Below are 24139 nucleotides of genomic sequence, written 5' to 3'. Positions count from 1 at the left end.
GATCTCTGCTATAGATCTTGTTGGGATGCTTAGATGAGCCAAACCTTCTTCTGGAGCCACTGCCTATGGAAGCAAGAAAGTAGTGGTGTTGCAGGAGATGTATAGGCTATGCACACAAACCAAGCAACACCAGTCAGGACAGCTTTGTTGCAGGTCAAGCTAATCAAACCTAGGGCTTCTGTGAACATAATATAATAAAGGAACAAGAAAAAGCCCATAGTCTTAAATTACATGGTCAAGTTGGCAAGCATCTTTTTAGCCTTTATCTTAGTGCCTGTAAAGCTCAATTAAAAAACAAAAACAAAACAAAACAAAGAAGACAAGGAGAGTGATTTAATTTATGAAGATAGCATTATTAACATCAGTAACCATGTAGATTTTCATCCAGGATGAGGTGATAGAGTTTGAAAGTGGAAGAGTGAAGAGGAGATTTTCTATGTATGATGCTCTCAGGAAGTTGGTGGTAGGTAACCAAATGGCAGCAGCAGCAGGTAAACTAGCTGTGATTTGTATTGGTTTTAACAGCCTGTGATGCCTCAGGGATGTTACAAAGATCTCTATTTTTCTTTTGTGCTCTGTGACTGCCAGAAAAATAAAAGCCACCCCTGCCAGGATAAGTATTATTATTATCCACTCTGCAGACAGGGACTCTAAGCTTGGAGTCTGCTTGGAGTCACAGCAGGGCCAGCAGGTGTTAGAGAGGCAGGGCCAGGACTAGAGAGCAGACATGATGTTGGAGGAGATCGTGTAGGGTCTGCTGTGTGCAGCTAGCAGTGGCTTTGGTGCACTGCAACTGATGAAATGGTAAATTTGGCTTAAGCATGGAAGCAGAATATTCAGGGCTAGGGCTAAGCCTGCTCTCAGAAAGCAAGCTGTCCTTAGAACACTGGTGCTAGAGGTTCGCCTGGTAGAGCAATCATGAGAGAGGAGTGAACAAAACATTTAATTTTCTTATTTCCAGAAAGTTGAATTTGCTTAGCTGCAAAGCTGTATAGAACATATTGCCAAAATGTATTTTGTTCTCTTATTAAACTAGATTTAAAAGAGGGTCAAGAAAGCTAACATTATCTACAGAGAACAACAATGGCAATTTACCATTCATTGATAGAGTGGAGCTGTATCTACTCGTAGTATATGCTGCTGTAACTTCCTCAAGATAGTGTCTGAGTACCAGTATTTCTTCCGATCAGTTTTAAGCCTGCACTGAAGGATGTTTTTCTATCAAATTTTCTTTGGACAACATCTACTGCCTGTTTTCTGAGGCTTTCCATATAGAACTGTTGCCAGACAGATTTCAGGAGAGAAATTAAGAAGCTCAGCAGATAATGCAATGTCCTGTGAAAGAAAATGAACCACTTCAGACTCAGTCACAGGTAACCTATATGGTTTGCAAGGGGATGTGGTGACTTCCATCACAATCTTCTCAATCAAATAGGAGATGAATTTAGAGTACTTAGAACTGCATCTGTGGATGTGCACATGTGGTTCTAATGTGTCTTTCAATACACTGCCCTTTCAGAGGAACCTGAACACAGTGCCAAAACATTAGTGCAACAAAACTTTCAATAGAATCGTTCTTCCCTTCTTTCTTTGTTATCTTAATTTACCCGTGCATATCTTGAAAAATAGACAAGTGCAATTTAATGAACTTCTAAAAAACACATTCAGTATTCTAATTTGAACATGTAAGTGTTGAAAAACAGTAAGAAAAAAAAATAGGCAAAGAAATGAAAACCAAAAACTAATCTAGTATCGTGGAATGACTTTGTCCAGAATTGAGATTTATGTGGTTATATTCTAATGTTCTACATTTTCACTGTGATCAGCCTTTATCCTAATAGTCCCTGCCCAATGCTGCTGTGAGGTCACATTATACGTAGTTAAACAGCTGCTGTACTCCGACCAGAGGTGGAAGCATTTCCATGATGGTCTGAATAGAACTGGTGTATGGCATTTGTACAGCTCTTTGGGGATCTTCCTGGATGAAAGGCACTATTATGCGGGTAAGATCATTATCATTATCATGAAAAACCTTCTCAAGGAAGCAATTCCACCTTCTGCTTCTGACACCTCATTTCTCTGTTGTCTCAGGAGCCTCTTTTGTATGTCCTAGGAGTGTCAGTTCACATCTTAATCTCTTTGTATGTAATCTCATTACAGATAATCCCATTTGCTGGAGATGTCAGTACTTCTCCACCATGTGAGGAAGGATTTGCACTTGACTCATTTTGTAACTGATCCTAGCTACATTCGCTGTTCAAAATAGACTGGCTGGAGCTGGAGTTTTCCTTAGGTTAAGTTTGGTGTGGGCAGAGAAATTCAAGGGGACAAAAAAAGAAAGAAGGAAAGAAAGACAAAAAAAGAGAGGAGAGGGAGAGTGAGAGGGAGAGGGAGAGGGAGAGGGAGAGGGAGAGGGAGAGGGAGAGGGAGAGGGAGAGGGAGAGGGAGAGGGAGAGGGAGAGGGAGAGGGAGAGGGAGAGGGAGAGGGAGAGGACAAGTCTTTTCTGCCAGAAAAGCCTAGTGAATTTTTCCTTCCATCTCAGTGCTTACATGAAATGGGATTTTTCCCTTTAACAAACAATCAAATTAATAATGTAAGAATTTAGGAAATGACTTTCACAGCCATTCATCTTTGGTCAGATTTGCTTGGTAAAGGCAGATGAACTATGAGCTTTCCTTGCTGTGATTTCTTGCCTTTTAGTAACTCTTGTCAATTAGAGAGGATATAGTCTACTCTCAATTCATTAAGTGCACCACAATTGTCAGTTAGTAACAGACTCTAGGGAGGGCAGGACTAAACAAACATAAAGGATCAATTATACCAGAAGAGCACAGTTTGGAGAAAGATGGGACCCTCTTGGTATAGCACGTTTGTCCTTAAAATCTTGAGTAAGCTGCTCTCATGGATAAAAGTCCAAACCCTCATATTCTTAAAGAGAAGAGTGGGAAAAAAAGCAGTCACTCTCCTTTGACGGTTTGAAAAAAGAAAAGATGTTTGTACCACTCACTGACTGGCTAATGAATAATCAGATTTCACAGCTTGAGTGCTGGGGTGGTAATTTGGTTGCACGCCATGCTCCAAATCCATGGAATAGTGCTTCATTAATGTGAAGACCTGTATAATCAAACAATTAGCAGTCTCTCTGCTGCTAAAGCAGCTTTTCATCAGCATATATACTTGGTTGTAAGATGAGTCTCAAATTAATGGATCTGACAGCAACTAGTCTTTTACTAAATCACAGCAGTAGTATAGTAGGGTGGACACATACCCACTTTTAACCCATTTCTACATCTGCAAGAAATTCATTCTATACATGCCATACATTGTATCTAACTAATACTGAGAAGGTGAGGGAACTATAGGTGAGCTAATATTTCATTTAAATGAGTAAATCTCAGGTTAGATTCTTTCCGAATGTGCAAGTGCTGTAACTTACTAGTGCTATGATGCTATTTTTCACTTTACTTATCTTCCAGGAAGCAGTAAGAGACTTCTATCTGTATTCCAGCACCTGATCACTACTCTTTTCCCTTTCTTGTACAGGATTTAGCCACAATAGGCAGAAGGAAGTGGCACAGTTTTCAGCTCTTTATCTATATTCTTACATTTGAAGTTGCTGAAGCTCAAGGGCAGCTGTACTTTGCTCTCCAGGTCATTTGAAAACACCACAGATGGTGGAGAGGAGGTGATTCTGGTATGAGTCTCCCACTTGCTCCAAGCTCACAAAGCCCTTATGCATGGTGTCTCTCATGGTACTCAAGACCATTCCATCTTGGAATGGATGGCATCTTCCAGGGAACAAAACAGTGTGAGCCTGCGACAAATTCTGTGTGTGTTGCCACCTGACCTATTTGCAATGGAGGCATTTACTGGGTGGAAGGGGTGGTGCATACGACCATAGTAATCTGGCGAAGTACATGGACTGATGGAATATTTTGTCTATTCTGTGGGAAAATATTCATTCCCATGCTCTAATTGCAAACACTTTCCCTCATATTAGAAAATATGACTTATTTACTTATTTACATGTTACATAGGTTTCTTTGTTTCCTTATAGGGTTGCCGTCATTGTTCTGGAAATCAGCTGAATCTCAGTTCTGTGACTCAGCAGGTGACAGATGCTAAGTGTACTGGAAAATCTGAGCAAGAATTTGTGAAGTCGGCATCAGTATTGCACCAGAAATTTAGCTTGCATGGGACAGTGCACTAAAGTTTGTTTTTATTTTCTGAGACAGTGACCCATTATATTTACAGTCTTATTTAGCAATAGCTGACCTGGAGTGGAACAGTGCTGGACTACTCTCTGCAGCATTTCAACTGTTTTTCTGTTAATTCTTCTTTGTTAAAAACAAAAAAATAAACAGATTTTCAACATGTCATGGGTGCTGCACCTGATCTGGTACCCAAATTTCTGAAGTGGAGCTAATGGGAACTGAAAGGCTCAGTAGCTCAAAGGACTTGCTAGTCTACCCTGCCTGAGTATGAGTTCTCTAAATATCAGAGAAAGGGGTGATGTGGAGTTCAGGTTCAATCAGTAGAGGGTTTTCTCCAAGGGTAATCATAAAAGCTGACCATTTCAGACAAGATGAAAGAAGTCTACTTTCCATATCTCTATATGTCTAATACCAACTTGAGAAGTCTGTGCTGCAGGGGTTATCCTGTTTGCTATATCAGAAACAGAGAGATGAACACTGGAAAAGACTAAAATATCCCTCAAACTTACTACTCAATTTTCAGCGAGAGCTATGAGGTACTCACAGATAATCACCTCTAATATAGCTGATATACAACAGTATTTTCACTGGGGCTATGGTCTCCTCTTGTCTTACAAAAGACTCTGTAATCACTAAATTAGTCCTGCACTGAAGGTATGCAGTGCTTCAGTGGGTATTTTTTGGCTGGGAAGTTACCCTAGCAGTGGAGTACCCAAGCAAGCAGGGGGTGGGATCCAGTTTCTGCTCCTTGCCCCACCCCTTGAGGCTTTCAAGGTGAGGCTGGGTAAGGCCCTGGGCAACCTGATCTAGCTGTGGTGTCACTGTTTATTGCAGGGGAGTTGGACTAGACGGCCCACAGAGATCCCTTCCAACTCTAAGGATTCAATTATTCTCATATGCCATCACAGACTCAACCCCTGGGTCCAAATAGACACAGTCTCTACAGAAATTAAATCTTATACCAAACAGACAGGTAACATTTTTTGAATAGTATTACGTGTCTTACTTCTGCTCTCCTTTTCAATGCCCACCAAAGGTCCCTCCAGCACAGGCTGTACCTCTGCCATGTTCACCCAAACACATATGTCATCTGTAAAGAGTTGCACAAATAGAAATAAGCACTCAAGTCACTAGGCTGGCTGCTCTGAGAAACCTCAAGTCTGAATTTCCAGAACAAAAAAAGGTACTCTAACATGGAGCTTTGAAATCATGATTTTTAATCTTTTTATTTGCTGGATAACTTTTGAGATCAGGTGCATTGTTACAGGCTCAGGAAATAGGGTCCATTACTAAACACTGAATGTTCTCGTTAATTTCTGTCAGCATTTCTTTTGCTTGCAACTGCTTGGTTGTGCATGCAAACCCTCTCATAAAGTCAGTGTTGCTTTTATGAAATGATGCTGTGTTGCATTTTCTCCAGAAATATTCATTTGCCCTCTCCTTCAAAACAATAACTAATGTTTTCTCCTTAGTTTCCTTTACAAATGCCCTCAATGATTGCTTTCTTCCTGATGCGTGTCCACCTGGGTGGAATGAGATACCCAGTCCTGTGGCAGCTCCTTCCAACCCCACATGCAGGGAGGTGGTGGGCTGCCTTTCACCTGTCCTGCACTACAGAGCCCACCAAGCCATCCTCTCTATGTCTGCAGCTCTCTCTGCTTTTATCATCTTATCCTTAAGCCACTCACTTGATCTCAGGTTCCCCCTTCCTCTTTCCCCACAGTACCTTAGGGAAGAAAAAAACCCTTCAAAATTAAAAAAAAAGAAAACCGAAACCCACAAAAAGAAGTAGAGAGAAATATAATAAGGGCAGTGAGGCAGTGGCTCTGCTTTCTTGCTTTTGGAAACAGTGTGTGGTCCAAAGTAACAGGGACACAAATCACCATCAGGGTGCCCCAGGATTGCTGGAGGAAAGCTGCACACCCTGCCATCGTTCCTATTTCAGGGTGCCTTTCCTTCAGACACCAACACATGTTGCAAGTATGAGGCTCTGTATATGCAAGTGATACATGTATGAATTTATAGTGTAATATCACACACAGCACACAGCTACCAACTTTAACCACATATTTTTACGATAATGGGTATTTTTGGCTATGAATTCCTTGGTTGTAAAATTCTCCTCCTTGCAGAAGAATCCTGACTGCCATATCTCAGCAGCCAGTCCTGCAGACTCTGTTGACTGCATTCAGGTACAAGTGTACATGTCACTGGGAATGCTGGAACAAAAGAAACAAAACTCAGTAGCAGTATTATAGGCAAATAGGACTAAAGAGGACAAAAGAGATAGAAATATTTGTGCAGTGATACAAATCATACAGATACACGAAGCTCAGATTGTATACGCATAAATGTATGTATGTAAAGAAGAATCAGCCGCTGTCTATTGTAGATTAATCACAGCAAACACAACAGATCTAAATAAATATGGTCCAATACTCATATTAAGTAGGTTTTATTTGATTTTGATTTATAAACAACGTTAGTTGCAGGACTAATTACTGAAACTCTGCCAATTCACACAAAAATAAAAAATAAGAAATTCATATAGAGACATTACTTTTGCCCTGTTCTTTGAAAACTGTCTAGCTTTCCTATTCTTATTTTTCTTCTATAGCATAAAACTTGTGTTTTAACAAATCACTGCCATGAGCTAACCCAGATCTGAATCCAGAAAATGCTCTCAACATTATCCTTCTCTGTTCACATATATTTGAAGTAAATTACATCAAATTGTATTTGAAATACCAAACTGGCATTAATGGAAGCTTTTTTTTGCTCCAGGCACCATTTTAAAATAGATGAGCATAAAAATGCAGTCTGCATCATTAAGTTTATATGAAACTAGTGAGAATAAAAATCACCATGTAAGTTCTAATAAGATGTGTTTTTCATTCCAGTTTAATAACCCAAGACTATATTCATCTTCCACTATAATAAATACACTGAAAGGAATTCATTCTTTTGTGGTTTTTAACATGTTGAGGGTTTCAGAAGATGGAGTTTTCTGGGAAGCTGGGTGAAGGAAATTCTTTAATATGGCAGTGCGGAGTATTATTATCATAAATAATTAATGTGCACAGCAGAAGAAAGCCTAGCTTCATTAATAATTCTTATTTTTAGTTGGCATAAGCTAGAGGTGCTGTATCTTCTTTCATCCGATCTATGTCAATTTCCATGATTTTAATTTACTAGACGTTAAAATTTTAAAGGTATGCTACATTTTGCAATTGATTTTTGTTTGTGACTTTGCATTAATACCGTGCTGCTAATTCTTACCCGTTGAGATATTTTTAGTAGCAGGTGAAAAAGGAAGAAAAAATCCACAAGTAACCAGGCAAGGTAGAGTGGGCATCAGTGTCAGCTCCTTTCATCTTCCATTTCCCTTTGGGACCAGTTAAGATGCTTCTTTGATTAGGACCTCAGGAAATATTAAAAAGCTCTTCTGCGAATTTAAACTCATCAAACTTGTCTCTGTTTATTTTTTTGAATGCAGAGATAATTCACCTCCCACATTTCAAGAACACAGGTTCCCTCCAACCACATCGCCCTCCTCTGATCAGCTAAGTCACTTGTCAACATCGCTGAATCTCTTCTAACAAATGTTAGTGCTTCATTAATGCAGCATCTGAGCGGCAGCAGCTCCTAAACACTCCTTATTAACACAAATGAGGAAATAAAGATTACACTATAGATGGCACCCAGGCTGCATGCCACGAGGCAGGCGCAGGTAGCACTGGATTAAGACAAAGGGGAGTGATGTGACACCTGAAGAGAAAACAGAGCAGAGGAAACCATTTTGTCTTGCTGCTAAATGCACATTTGAGAGAGACTGAGACTGTAATTTAAACTTTGGAAACATCAAAACCAGGGAGATGCAATGTTAACCCGCATTATGCCTTTTGAACACATTTGCATACGTTCTTGTTAATCAGTCAAATGTTAAAGCTGCTTGAAAAGTGGTGGGATTCTTTCCCCCTCTTTAAAGGAAAATGCGTTTCCCTTTTTTTTTTTTCCCTTCTGAACTGTACTGAGACAGCTGGAAAAAAATATGCAATTTCCCCCTCCTGATTTTTATGCTCTTCCTTCTATTTTAGCTGTTTATCTTCTATTTTTCCTGAAACCAAAAGGAGGAAAAAGAAAAGGAGATATGGAAAAGAAGAAGAAAAAATGCACTGCAGAGAACATGGAAGAATGGAACACCCTGGGAAAGAAACAACCCTGAGCTGGGGGAAGAAGTAAGCTGAGAAAATGCAAAATGCATCAGCTTCCTCTTGGGGAAAAGGTCATTTTATCCTTATTCATTTTTGGATGAGAGTTTTCAACCAGAATCAATACTTCTAGCATGTAAAGTAGCCCAGGTTGTCATTTCAGCCCAGTATAATGGGATCTTCAGCAAGGTGTAGGTGTTTGTTGGATAATCAATTTATTTTAAGAGTTTTCACAGTTTTTGCCTATGTTGGTTTATATTATTTGTCTTAAAGTTGTGCTGTGGCTCACCTACTTAGAAACATAGAATCACAGGATTGTAGGATTGTTTGAGTTGGAAGAAATCTTTAATGGTAATCTAGTCCAATTCCCCTGTAATGAACAAGGACACATACAGCTCCATCAGGTACTCAGAGCCCCGTCCAGGGTGACTTCGAATGTCTCCAAAGACAAGGCACTCACCACCTCTCTTTGCAATGTGTGCCTCACTGCCCTTACTGTAAGAAAATGTGTGTATATTTGTATTCCACTGTGTCTTACAGAACTAGTGTGGTGAACTTGGGGATTTAGATTCCCATCAGGATCATGCTGATGCCTCTGTGCATATAGGTACACGCATTCAACAAAAATTTGTGGTGTGACCAAATCTTTCTGTGTGAACTCCAAAGATGGTAGGAAGACAAGTTCAGGGAAGGCAAAACTCAGCCCTCCTTGTGTGGGCACAACCTCCCATGTCAAAATGGCAGCTGGCCACCGCAAGCTGGGTCATGGAATCTTATGGCACGAGGGGAACACTGGGCCCCCTAAAAGCACTGGGAAGACCCAGTTAGAAAAGGTCACCGATATATATCTATCGTGACCAAGAACGAAGACTTTCTTCCCATAGGGGTGCTGCTTTTGCTGGACTTCAGGTATACCTTGAAGTCACTCAGAAATATTTGAAGTTGCTTTTAAATTATGTTGTAATTCATTTATTTTTAAATTTTAAAAATTATCCCACCTTCTCCTCAGGCAAATGATCCAGCTGCATCATTTCATAATTGCACTGTACATAGAATATTTCTTTCTCAGATTTCAGGGTACTTTAGAAAGCTGATGGGCTGTGATTTTGATGCATTATTGTGTAGAACTGTGAGAGCTGACATTCCAATATTTTCTTTGGATATTTGCTATCAAACGGAAAGAAAGTAGCAAAACTTTGTGTTTCAGCAACAGCATACTCACTAATCAGCAAATGCAGACCAATTAATACAATAGGTGAAAGACATGGACTTGCATGCTAAAATCTGCACCAAAAGAGACGTTTTCCTGACTTCTTTATTTCCTATTAATCCTCTCTGACAATGGTTTATTTTGCAGGAAAATATGCAAATACCTTAATCTTGTAAAACAGTATGACATTCTGAGTGTGCCTCTCTTTGCAATACATTGACAAACACTTGTTTGGGAAGAGCAGCATTAGGAAAATAAATTTCTGAGTGCCAAATCAGAATCTCTGCAGAAAAACTGTGTAACCCTCTGAAAAAATAAACAAAACAAACATAAAAAATATAACAACAACAAAAAGGGGCAGTGAGGACCAGTTTCTCTGAATAATACATTTTCCCTGGAATGTGATTTATTAGTAAATGAGTCGGTGAAGGAATTAGGGATCTTCTGTTGTTCTCTTCCTGCACCCACGTCATAAAAAAAAAGCCTTAATTTCAAAGGTCTGGTTCCCCTTTGCTTTATTTTACATGGTAATTATATAACATAGGCTGTTGGAACAATACTTCTGAAATATTCCTGTAAGTGTGGAAAATATATCTGCAGAGACTTTTTTGATTCTTTTTAAAATCATAATTTGAAGAGTGATTTAAGAACTGATTGGCAGTTGGCAAAAAATAAATGATAATGAACTCATTTCGATAGAGATGGACCAGATACCACGCCGGCTGTCGAAACTTTTCAAAGCTGGTTTCTCTCCAGCAAATGTGATCCTGCAGGCTCTGTCCATCTGCCTGCAAGAAATGAGACATTCATGTTCTGTGGGAAATGCTGTTGAGACAACACCGCTGAGAATTTTTGATTTTGCCATCACTCATTGCCCTCAGTGAGGAAACTGGGCAGTGGTAAAACACAATGGCACAACAATGCCGATCAAGTTTGCTATTCTGTTTTCTTTCATTATAAATGTATTTTTTTGTTACATGAGTAGATATCCAGCTTGCTTCAGAGCAATGGGGGGTACAGGCTGTTAGGCAGAGCATGAGAAGGGCGAAGCCTTCCCCACAGGGTGACATAGAATCATAGAATCATAGAGTTCCAAAGCCTAGACACAAGCAGTGTTGCTGACTGCTAGAAAGGGTTGCCAGAATCCCATACAACCACTTGCCTTGAAAGTTTCCAGGGGTGGGGCATCTACAACTTCTCTGGACAGTCTGTACCAGTGCCTCACCATCCTCTGAGTAAAAGATTTCTCCCTAACTTCTAACCTGAATCTCCTCTCTTTCAGAGCCATTATCACATGGCATATCACAGCTAGACCATGACCTGAAGCTCTTGCTTACAAAGATGGTTTGGTTATGTCCCCACCCAAATTTTCAGTGGAGCAAACTGAACTGCAGCCTCTGTGTGAAACAGCTGAATTGAAAAACTGCACCAGCTGTTTAGCCTCTCCAGTTGCTCTCCTGTAGTAGGAAATAAAAATTCATTGGGAGAAAACTGAGTGAATTGACTCAAGATGCCATGTCTGGGGGCAGGCTCTTCATTGCCCAGAGCACACCGGTTACCCTCATTAAACCTGGCCTGGTCTGTAAAGTTGCTCTTAGATGAAATGCCTGCCTCCACATAGCCTTGCTGCTATATCTTTAATCTGTGGCAGTGAAACAAAGGTAATGAGGCAATTCTTGCAGCATTGACCAAATAGTGTGTAGCTAAAGCCCCTGCCTTATCCTGGCTTATGGACACGATGAAGAGGCAAATATTCACCACAGGAGCATTTACCACCCCGGATATCTTTGCTCTGGTGCACGGTACTATAGTCATGCCATCCTCATCAGTAACATCTGGTGTTACACTCACATGTGAACAAATTAAAACAGAGGGAACCACCTCTTCATATAGTGCTGAATTCACCGCTACTTTGGGCATTAATTAAAAAACTTGGCTCATTTCAGTCCCTTTGCATGATTAGAATGATGTAAATAAGAACCTTATCCAAAAGCTTTTAAAATTAATTAAAAAAAAAAAAGACTGGATACAATATTTGTACAATATTTGCAAAGTAGAATGAATAAAGGAGTATCTAAATTTTCAGCTCCACAGTCTCAATACAGAGCCTCCCAAATTTGTTCCCCAGATTTTCCCATTGCAGCGTAGGACCACGCACATTTCTCGAGTGTCTGTGAGGCAGGGTGCTCTCAGGAAGTTCAATTTTGCCTTTATACAGGGCATTTGATCCCAGCCCTGCAAGAGACAGTGATCTGTGTGCAGGGCTGTGGGCTGATTCACCAGAGAGCATTCAGTAAGACAAATTCTCTCAATCAGGCACATGTAAGAAACAGAGGAAGGTTTTTTTCTGAGAATGGACTAGCAGTCCTTACTTCTGCTTCCCTGGCTCCAATTGGTGCAGCACTGGGGGACAAATTGAACACAAGATGCTAACGGATTGTGAGTCACAGCACTGAAGGCAGTGCTCTGCTCTGTGCTCCTTGCTAGTTCCCAAGGCTATAAAAGTAAGACCCTATCTCTACAATCTCTATATTTTGTTCCAAATACTTTATTACCTACGAAATTCTATAGGTTGTGCCAAAGATTGGGATAAAGGAGTTTAAGTCAACCAGCATCATTTGAAGAGTAGGTTGGGATGCTAAACCATACAATTGCAACCAAAAGTCCTAGGTTACAATATGATTTATTACTGGTATGACAGTAGCTCCTTCAGAGCCCTGTCCAGCCTGACTTTGACTGTCTCCAGGGATGTGGCATCCATCACCTTTCTGGACAACCTGTTCCAGTGCCTCACCAGCTTTATTGTAAAAATCTTTTTCCTTATATCCAATTTAAATCTCCCCTCTTTTAGTTTGAAACCATTTCCCAACTGGACTGTTGCTTGCACTTTCATTCCCATGTTCCTACTGCTTACAACTACATGGAAAAAACACTTGAGTTTTATTTCACCATGATTTGAGGGGCAATACTTGCTCAGGAGTTCTTCAGAGCATCAGTTTAATGCAAGCAAAAAGATAGCATCACAGCAGCTCCTCATTGCAGCATGCTGTCTGTCACAGGAGCTTCCCTTTCACAGGCTCTCCATGACCTCACAGCCTCTCGCTTCTCCAGGGGCTGCTGCTGTACAGGAATAATGCTAGTTGTTAATGTGGCTGCAGATGAGAAATCTGCTAAAACATTCTTCGTTTATGCAAAATGGAATGTAATATCACTATTTTCCAGGGATAACCTTTTCCTCTCCTCTTTTCCATCCAAGCGTACACTGGTATCGTTATTTTTTGCCATCAGGAGAGAGAGCCAGGTCTAGCACAGAGGGGAGAATTACTACAGTGTGGATTCATTAGAGCCATCTCAGCCCATCTCTTTTTCAGTTTTTGGTGTTAAAGGAATATGGAGTAAAGCAGGGCAGAACAAAGTGTTCTGGGAAACTGATAATCAAATGGCCTAAAGCTAATGTTTACTTTTTTGAATGTTTTACAGCAGCATTACTTGGAGATGTATTAAAACCAGGGAGCGAGAGGGAGGGAGGGAGAGAGCCTAATAATAGCCTTCCAGTTACAGAAATAGAGAAGCAGCATAGATATGATAATTGAATTTGGTTTGGATGGGTGATAATCCGCCTTTATGCTCCAGCTGTAGTTCTCAGATTTGAGCCTGGTTGGTGGCAGGTGCTGGGCAGCCTCTGCCGCCCTGGGAGGGCTCCTGAACCTTGTGTCACTTGCTGCCCTGTTCCTTTCCCTGCTTGTGCAGGCTGCAGACTTCGGGGCTGGATTTCTTTCCTTATATATATATATATATTTTTTTTTCCCTTGTATTTGAAGAGGTTGTCTTCCAGGTAACCTGGATCCTCTTTTACCTGTCTGGGCAAGAAATGCCACCAGTGAGTTGGAATGGGAGCTTTTCTGCATCCCAGTGAGCTTTGTGCTCAGCCCTACTCTGCTTCTCCCCTACTCTAAATAATTCAACCCCACACTCAGGGAGCTGACACAGCTAGTAAACCAAGGAGTTATATATTTTTGGTTGCACTTGGAGATTAAGTACCACTTGAGTTACAGTCTCGAGATTCTCAAATATTTGTATAATTTTAGATCATGAATTCTCATTCCTGACTATGTTTAGTATAAATATTTATACACAAAGCTCTCTCTGTTACATCCCAGGGTAGAAGCTAGGGATGAGAGGTGTCTCTGTGTTGGCTCTGTTGCACACCTAAGTCCCTGTTCTGTCTCATTCCCTGAGGCAAACTCTGATCTATCTTTGACCTCTCAGTCTCTCTGATGTGCAAGATGTCTCAGAAAATGTGTGGTGGGAGGCCATAATGGGACCACTGCGCTGCGGTGTGTATGTAACAGGGCCACCAGCTGTAACCAGATAACCTTAGAACTTGGTGCAAGCAGCCTAAGAGTGGCTGCAGGCTGGTGTCCCACTAGCAAAAGGAGCGGGAGAAAGATGAAGAGCAGTGCAGTGAGAGGAAATGTCACAGTGTCCTTCCTGGGTGATGGGAAGGCTCCCTGTGACCCCTGCTGCTTTCCAGCCTCCTGAAGAAATCCACTTCTATTATTTTATTTATTTTAGCAAAACTACTTCTGAAGGAAAAGCAGTAATTAATTTTCCCTTCCTAAAAATATGAGAAAAGATTCTGGTTTTATTCCAGGCACAGAATTAAATCTTGGCTGCACAGGAGTTTGTGTTTTCAATGAGCCTGCTTTGCAGGTCACCAGAATTGTTCCCCATTCAGCCACTCTCATCATCTGGGTCATTACCACCGATAGCCTGGATCCATCTCCCACAGCACTCAGCTGGCACTCAGATGTCACCTCTAATGATAACAAAGGACATGATGGTTGATGGAACACCTTTTCTCCAACTATATCAGAAGCATTTTACAGCTGTGATTAAATTAGCCTTTGAACATCATCGTGGGGCAGACAGGGAGTATGAAAGTTTCACAGGTGGATAAGCAGAAGTAAGTTGCTTAAACTTCATGGCCAGAGAGTGACCTCAGTGACAAATGGTACCTGGGCTCTATCTACAGGACTCATTAAACCAGATCAACGGTGAACTGTTTCTATGGCTGGCAGGGAAACTGGTCAAGGTTTTGGAGGAGGCTGACTTGCCAAGCAAGTTTTTTTGACTGCACTGTTCTTGCTACTTCCTCAGGGGGCATTCTCAGTCATTGTTAGTGAATCAGAGTTGGCCAAGCCCTCTGTTTTTCTTTTTTTCTTTTTTTTTTTTATTCACAGATGAAAGTTATATCTTGTCCAAAGTGCATAGTTCAGAATTGGGAAGGCAAACTGTCAGAGATACAAATGTCAGCTCACTATGTATGTTTGTCACTATCTGCTTTTACTGCTCATTAATTGCTAACCAGTCAAGAAATATCCACTACATCCTATGAGTAGATATCTGTCCCTATGCCACAGTCAAAAATGGGATGGAAAATGCAAGTGTACATCCACAGGCCCTTCTAGCACTTGGAAAGTGTCTGCCTCTTTCTTGTTCAATTTCCAGCTTTGCATCCCTGAGAGAGAAAAATAAACAAACGCTTCTCTCCAAAACAGCACCAAGCAGTATAAATTCCAAGCCATCCATTTCAGTCTCCTGCTTTGATGGATGTCTTTGGATTCTGAAAAGGACCATGGTAGATGCCTTATTAGAATAATATTCCAATGTCTTGACAAGCAGCTTCAGATTTATATGGCAGCTTTCCTTTCTAAGCCAACAGCTATGTAATACCAAAGGACTGCAAAAGGCCCCATGCCCTGCTTGGATTTGTATTTCTTTAAAAGAAAGGATGTTTCAGTGTAAGACTCCTTGTTCTGTCTTTCTTGTTGTTTTCTGGTTCTCTCGTTCCTTTACATTCTTCCATCTGCAGTTGTTCCACACAGCTATCTTTGCCAAAAGGAAAGGGAAAATTGCCTAAGATTTGTCTCCATGTGGGGCTATGATTTGGATGCCCCTCCTCTGCCATTGCCTCAGCCAAGTCCCCTACATTTTCTGAAGAAATACTCTAAGAGCTGTTAATATCCAGCTTTTCTGGCAATAGTAAACACATAAATACGTCAGCTAAGGTAAATATCCTAGATATACTGCCAAACCTTCAATTTTGGTGCGTGTAGTCCAATATGTCTTAAATTATGTACCATTCGTGACTGTTAGTGGGAAACACCACATACCACTGCAATTAGCATTTTCACTATTCACTCAGAAGAATGAGGGAACTTCCTAAATAAATACCAACTTCAAAAGAAATTGGAGTGGAAATTCAGTTTCAGCTAAATTGCCCCTTTTCTCTCTGCTTTTCCTTGCTCCTCTGGGCAAATCAGACTTTCTACAGGCTGTGAGCAAACAGAAGGGTCTGAGGATCTATAGCTTTGGCAAAGAGAAGGTAAAAATGCTGAGATGTATCCCTGCCTAAATGGAAGTGCCAATTAAACCTCCTCTGCAGAAATATTTAAGCAGCAGAAGGTCCCCACTCCTGGTTCTAAAAGATCACCCAGATGTTGTGTCTTGATGAAGGAGCTTTTCCACAGGTTCTAATGAGCTTTCACCCTCTTTTCAGTTTCTGGGTCCATCCAGTTGCTGGCATGCTAAATATCATGCTCACTTAGGTGCAAGAGAGGTTTGTTTTCCCAGGATTTGAAGTCCTCAACTATGTCACATACAGAAATGAACATCAAGAGGAAATGGCATATTTAACAACATCTGGGATTTAATTTAAACCTTTATGCTATAGAAAGCTGCAAATATGACTTATAGACAGGGGAGAAAACACCATGGGAAAGAATGGGTTCCATTTTCCCTTTTCTCAGGACAACCTCCAAGCCTCTTACCCTCTAGCTTATTGGAATAACCACCAAAATGATGTTTCTAATGCTCACCATCAAAAACCTGCTCTTATTTGCTGCCCAGAATGAGAAAGTGTTATTGGTTTTTAATCTTTATTGGAATAATTATTTTTTTAAAAGGAATCCAGTGTTCAAGTACAGAAACAAATTAAGGTCAGAGAGAAGCACCTAGCTTTATGTAAGTGTTTAGTCTCTCCTTGTGAAGTGTCTGGTTCTGCATGAATTACCACTAATAATAAAATGTATGTAAGATAGTGACATTCGGTGAGCACGTTCTTAGTTCTCTATTAAGCTGTGTTCCCTAAAAAGGTTTCCAAGTTTATTTAAACATGCAGAAAAGAATTTAATATTAAACAGAAATAAGATGTAATAGAATTATGTCAAAACACCTGAGGGAATTTTGGGTACCTTTAAGGATTCAGGTCTGAATTGATTCATAGCTTGGGCAAGTGATAATTTAGCTGCTGTGTAGAGAAAAGAAGAAGAAAGAAAAAAAAAAAAGATGAGTTATTTCTTCTATAGCTATGAAATCCACTGCTATGAGGTGTAGTCCACAGACTTATCCAGCGTCCTGCCTCAAAACAGATATTATTTTACTTTCTGAAAATGAATGTAGTGATCTTGCTAGCATTTTTGCAAGCCTTGTGCCTTAGCAGGTGACAGGCTGACCGGTGTGTGGGGTGGCTGCTGATGGGTGAGGTGTTAACGCAGAAGGGTTCGGATGTTCAGATTCTATCCTACAAGCTCTCAGTGCAAAGGGGAGATTTAGTTGTAGCTTAAATTAGAGATCTCATTGTATCCTCCTTCAACATTTTAGATTACATCAGATCCTATAACAGGATAAAAGCTTTAACTCTTAATATTTTGGGGAGTTTGGATGCAAAACAGACATTCTGGTTAGTATCAAAAAGACCCAAGTTTAGCTCATAAGTGCCTGACTTATTTGCATCCTAATGCAGCTATAGGCTTTATCCAGGATGTTTCTATTTAAATTAATATTTTCAGTGTCAGTTCAGCAATATCAGCACACTGCTAATGATCTCCATATCCATTAAGATCAGTTCAAATGCACCTCAGTGTAGCTTTTTCACTCTGTACTCCTCGTGGTATTCTTTAAATCTGATAGGTAGCTTATTATTTTTATTATTCACAAATGTCACAGGCCTTTTCTCTCCCTTTTGGGATTGTTCTTCTCCTATTTTAGGTCTTTTGCTTTCTTCTAATGTTGCTTTGGGAATGCTCTGGGGATACATAAAGCAAAATAGACAGATGCCTTCACCTACCAGATTGTTGTGAATAATAATAATCACCTCTTATATATCCCTTTTCATTTTCAAAGCACTTTGCAGCAATTAACTAATTTGTCTTTACAACAATCTCTGCTAGACAGGTAGAGACATTTGCATAGTGGCTATTTATTTATTTATTTGTCTTACCATCATAAAAACATAGTTATCTCTTTTTTTTTTTTCTTCCATCCTTTTCTCTTTCTCTTCTGGATATTTTTGCCACCTTTCATTCTCTGAAAGGTAATGTTTCTGTGGGATTGCTACACAAACTAGCACTCCTAAGCAGTGAATCTAGTCAGATTCTTGGAGAAATGAAAGCACATTCCAACAACAGAGGAACAATAAATTACTTCAAGAACACAACCCCTAATTTTGGGCAGTCAGGTATGGCAGGGAACTGCAGCCATGCCTATTCCACCCTTAAGATGGTCACAAAAGATGTTAGTGGTACAGCTACTACTACTCCTACACTAATTGGGAAGAGAGAACACTGGCCTCCTAGCAGGATCCAGATCCCCATGGCCACTATTTCCCATAACACAGAAGAGCTGTGAGATGCTGCACTGCAAGCAGCATTCATTCTCCAGTGCTGGGACTGAAGCCCCTGGCTCTCTGACCATCCATCCAGCACCAGGGTGGACAGGAGTCCAGTTAGCTGAACACATTGGTCTACAAAATATGAAAAGTTAGAAATGCAAAAAAAATTCTCTTCTGGCAGAATAACTTAAAAAAAAAATAGAAAGGTCATAACATTTCATGCTTAAACTCCCAATATATTGCTGAGTTAGGTACTTTTTTTGGATCAACAGAAAAGGGCACCAATGCAGGATCCTGGTGATTCTTACAGTCCAATTCCACCAAAGAGAAAATGCTGAATAAGTAAAGTTAGCTGAAAAACTCTACCTCTTGCTCCATATTTTCAGTCTGCATTAAATCTGTAGTATCTGTAATCTGTAGCAAACCTGATCCTCCATATTTTAGTCTAAAAAAACAAATGATCACAATGTAACCCAGCAGGCTGCTATGATTTGACGGTGACCACAGATTCCCATGGCCTACTTACATCCCTGGCAATGGGAAGCAGGGCGTTGACAGAGTACTTCATCCCTTGTGCTGTGGGAAGGGAGTATGCATCAGAATAGCCTAGACCATAAGGATCATCTAAAGCATCCCCCAAGCAACCCATGCTTATGGCACTGACTATCTTGACTTGAAATCCCAGCACTGCTTCCTGCCCTTCCTCTACCTCTTCCCCATCCTTAAATGACTTCAGGATGCTTCTCCCACTGCTTTCCATTTCCCAGAGCTGGCAGTTAAGAACTTTCTCCAGAAATGGACAAGAGATTGGTACAAACACTAACACTGGGGGTAACACTTTGACTGTGACTTAAAATTAACAATATTAACAGCTTTTGTAGCGACAAAGGCCAAGGCTTTACAGACAAATCCTAACTTATTGCATGGCAAAGAACAAGCAGCCCTCTATACCATCATCACGATGTGTTAATACAGCTGGGATCCCCTGTACTTTTGAATAATTGAACCATAAAATAGTTCTGCATTATCTGTAAACTCTTAAGCGCAGTGTTTCAAGAGTGTAACCACATACATTATCCCCAGAAAATTAGGTCAGCTTTTCACAGAGAAAATGCCAAGTGAAAAAAAAAAAAAAAAGAAAGAAAGAAAGAAAAAAAGAAAAAAAGAGGCTTCCTCTAGAAGAACTTTTCCACTGAGATAGGAAAATGTCACCATATCCTGCGCAGAACAGTGAGCTGCACAGCCCCACTGCCGAGCCAAGGAGTGGAGAGGGATGGAGGAACACTGGGCAACGTTTGCTCTCAGCTCCTTTGAGTAGGAGCACAGCTGTGTTATGGCTGTGTCATCATTGCTAACGAATTAAAAGGAATGGAAACATTAACTCTGTGGAATCTTTTCAGAAGCTGGTGGTGACTAAACAGGGAGATTCTGACAAAGGAAAGCTTTCAGCAAGTGTTTGGCACTCGGAGTGCAGCACACTCTTTCCATTAGGCTGTTGTGAGGGTTAAAATTAATCTGCATTGTATGGGGGGAAGGCCATACAATGGATGTTTATTGCGGAGTGAGGCACCTGGAGATTTGCTATTTTGTCAGAACATTTAAATAGTTAGATTCCAAAATTTCACAGCCTATTAAAAGAACTGCCAGAGTCTTGCAGGGAATAGCCCTGAAATCTTGAACATCTTTATAATTGAAGGGAAAACACTTGGAAAACAGCAGTGTCCCTGCCAGCAGACTTGGAGAAGTGATCATGGTTCCAGTCTGGTATGCGGAAATGCAGCTCCTCAACCTACAGTTTGTTTTTCAAGCCCAAAACCAGAAGGTAGGCATAGAGCTCATAAGAAAAGCAGAGCAGCTCTCCGCTCCTTGCCTCAAAGATGCAACGTCAGCCTGCCCTCCAACCTCCCAACTTCCTTCTGGAGCAGAAAGCACGGTGCTGGAGAAAAGAAGTGCTGGAAAGGACCTCCTGGTGGCAGAGACATTGCATCCATGTAGCTACCACAATTTGATGCTATGGGTGCTGGTGCAGAGCCAAAACACAGGCCAAGACATCGCTTGATTTTCTCTTCAAGCAGCACTTGAGTACTAAAGGAATGGCCATCTGCCAGTGTTTGCAATAGAAGGTCAGAATACACTGACACTCAGCAAACTGGTTTATGCATTAAGTCTACTTTAAGAGGCTTTAATCCATCTTAGAAATATGAAAACTGACCAAAATCATGCCTGCAATTCTAGAGATGCCAATCTGCAAGCATGCTTACATGGTTCCAAACACCCAGGAAAACAGCAGGGCCACTTAGGCAAAGTAGAAAATTCTCAAAAAATCGTGTGTGCTGCTAAGTTGCCACCTGCACCAAAGCAAGCAGGAAGAGGGGCTGACACATGTCCAGGCTCAGGCTATGTGTAAAAGGCTGCAAGAGCTCAGCATCCTTACCCACATAAACATGCAGGTATCTGGTGCTCCAACTTGCTGCAGTCCCCAAGCAGGACACTTGGGACGGATGTCACAGCCAGAGGGTGGGCATTGCCCCCTGCTCAGCTGGTTGAAACCATTGCTTTGTGGCACAGACAATTGGTTTCCTGAGGCCAGAATGGCAAAGACTGCTCCCCTGGGACCTCCATGTGTAATAAAGCGAACATCACAGTCCCAGTATGGCCCCAGCAGCAAGTGGTCCCAGCAGAACACGGTGCTGTCCTCACCGAGCACAGCACATGGGTCATGAGCTGCGCCACTGTCCCTGGTACATGGAAGAGAGTCTTATCTACTTACCTCCAGAACTATGCCCCATTAGCTTAAAATCAGGCCTGAACTCTGATTGCATTCCCTGCCTTTGTAGAGCTTGCAGTTGTACAGGGAGGCCTCAGCAGCACAAAGGGTTTCCTGTGGCTACTGGAGTGGGGTGTGGAGACAGCTCTTCTGCAGGATGGAAACAAGCTGGGAAGGGGCACAGAGAATGCAGTCCTGTTCTGAGAGCTGCTGCAAGGAGCAGGGTGAAAGGCACTGGAGCGACATGAGCCAAGAGTTACATTTGTGTGTCTTTTTCTCTCTGTACCATGATAAATTGCATATTATTCCCTTCATTAGCTTTAGGCTTCAACCACTTTGCAGCGCAGACATGAATAAAGAAACTGAGCAGTTTCAGTCTGGTGACAATTTTTATTCATGCTCCATGTCAGATAATAGTTGTATTCCACTTCTTTGCTCTGTGAGCTTTTCATATATTTCACAGGCTGAGTGTTTCATTAGGTATCCTCACACAGAGTCTTCAGCCTCTCCTTCTGAAAGGCGGTTGTGTAAGTGGATTAGTAGCCTTCAGATGTGAAGGGAGTGTCATAAAAGAGCAACATGGCTGTGACACTCTCATTTTGACCTTAGGAATACACCCAGAGGGCTGCTAAGATCATAGGCTGCTCCAATTATTGTCAAGGGAAATTAATATACCATTTTATTCCAGCTAAGACTCATTGGTAAGGCTGGGGAAAAACAGTTGTACAAAATTTCCTCTAAAGCAACAAAAAGCAAATCCTGCTGATAATTTTACATCTTACTACACTTACCCATCTACTGCTTATAAAAATATTTTTCATGTGATGTTGCACACCATCTTTACGCCATATTAACCAAGTGACTTACCTCACCCTCATCCTCTAGAAGGAAGGGATAATAGGAGAAGATGCATGCTCCACTTCAAGGAGTGTGCAGTCTAAATGGGGCAAACCCATTTAACAGACAAAGAGAAAATGAAGATAGGGATATTCAAAGGCTAGCAAAGTTAGTTACAGGGCTAAGCTTCCTTCAGCTCCGGTGTGTTCTACTTGCAGTGATGCCAGCAACATTTTTACATCCTCTTTACTACATCTTCTGTTCCCATATAAAAGAGGAACCAAAGGTTGAGGCTGCCTGTCAGTAACTGGTTGAAGAGCAGCTGTTACTCCTATATTAGATGTTACACTGAAGTTATTCTGAAGGTTGAATGTGTTTTTTAAAACCCCACGAGGTTTTAACCATACTTTTCCCCACCTCCAATCGGATGCAGTCTGGGAGAGCATCACACACCCAAGCATCCCTGTAGCATTTGATTTTTGGAGCTCGGGACTAGGTGGTGGTATCATGGCTGCAGGGAAAGGATGTGTGCTGGGAAGGTGAGGGTGCAGTCCAACAGCACACAATGTGTATGAGCTGTCATTGTGCGTATGGCAATGAGTGGCCTTAATAAATATTTGCAAAGATTTCTCATAATTTTTTTATATTGATGATGTTTTTAATTTAGAAATTTAATTTAAGAGGTCATTAGTATTTATTAAAAATTGATAGGGTGGCTCTTTTCCTTCCTAATGTTAAACATTTAACATCTAGTATTAAAAGAGTAACAGGGAAGTGTCTTTCCATTTTAATTTTGAGCAAAAAAAAAAACACATGCCCACTTTCATCTCCTTTGAGGTATTTATTTATTCTTCATATTGTCCATCTCTCACCCTGTGCAGATGCTCCCTAATGCACACTTGCACCTCATAAAAAAGATCACATTTCATTTTCTCATTTCCCTCCCCATCCTGCTTATCTTCCTGCTTCTCTTTGTCCTTTCTTGTCTTTCTGCTGTGCTCCTTACCCAGTGATCATTCCAGCAGAATAAATATGTGAGCACAGCTCTTCAGCCTATGCCAGACTCCTCATGCAGGGCAACACACTCAAGCAACCAAGTTCATACTGAGCATTGGCTCTGCTTTATGTCTCTTTATGTAGAGAAAATTTCAAAACATATCTGTTCTCAGTTGAAAATGCATGCCCACTGTTCTGGGGGTTGAGGGAAAAAAATAACCAGTTCACAGTCAATCACAGCAGCTGGTCGTGTCCTACAGAAAAAAAGCCCCCAGTGTTGCACAGCCACAGCAGGAAAGGACAATCAGAGCACCTTCAGCACTTTCAGGAAGGAGATCATTGACTCATGTTAGCACCCAGGATGACACAGAGATGCTCCTTCATCCAGACATCTTCTGAGCTAAGTGCACAATTCTACATGGCCATGTCACATTTTATAATGATTATCAACTCACCACTCTATCGAAGGCCCCAAGCAACCTTATGCATTCATATTTTCCTGATGATTTTTAATACACCCCTTAGAATCACAGAAGCTATGTAGTTGTAAATGTTGCTAAAGTTATATGCTAAAAGAAATCAGAGAGTTTTATGAAATCCCACAAGTTCCTAGATGAGTGAGCTTTAGCAAGAGTTTGGGCAGGATAATCTCTGTAGATTCTTTTCAACCTGTCCTGTCCTATGATCACAAGCTCATAGTATTACAGAACCCATCCTGTCCAACTACCATCACAATACTCATGCCCACTAAACCGTGTTCCTCATTGCCACATCTACCCTTTTCTTGAACACCTGCAGGGATGGTGATTCCACCACCTCCCTGGGCACCCTTTTCCAAAGCCTCACCACTCTTCAGAGAAGAAATTCTCTCCAGCATCCACCTGAACAACCCACACACCGTGCTACAACTTCCTTTCAGGTAGTTCCAGAGAGCAATGTGGTCACTGCTGAGCTTCCATTTCTCCAGACTAAATAAACCCAGTTCCCTCGCGTGCTCCTCGTAAGACTTGTGTCCCAGACACTTCACAGCTTCGTTGTCCTTCTCTGGACACACTCCAGGGCCTCAGTGTTTTTCTGGTAGTGAGGGGCTCAACAGTGAGCACTGTAGTCAAGATATGGCCTCACCAGTGCCAAAAAGGGGGATGACCACCTCCCTGCTCCTGCTGACTACGCTATATCTGATACAAGCCAGAATGCTGTTGGCCTTCTTGGCTGCCTGAGAATGCTGC

The sequence above is a fragment of the Cyrtonyx montezumae genome, unplaced genomic scaffold, assembly GCF_038088225.1.
Source record: "Cyrtonyx montezumae isolate F1298 unplaced genomic scaffold, pur_monq_1.0 scaffold_8, whole genome shotgun sequence".
Taxonomy (NCBI): Eukaryota; Metazoa; Chordata; class Aves; order Galliformes; family Odontophoridae; genus Cyrtonyx; species Cyrtonyx montezumae.
This window is presented reverse-complemented; position numbering follows the sequence as displayed.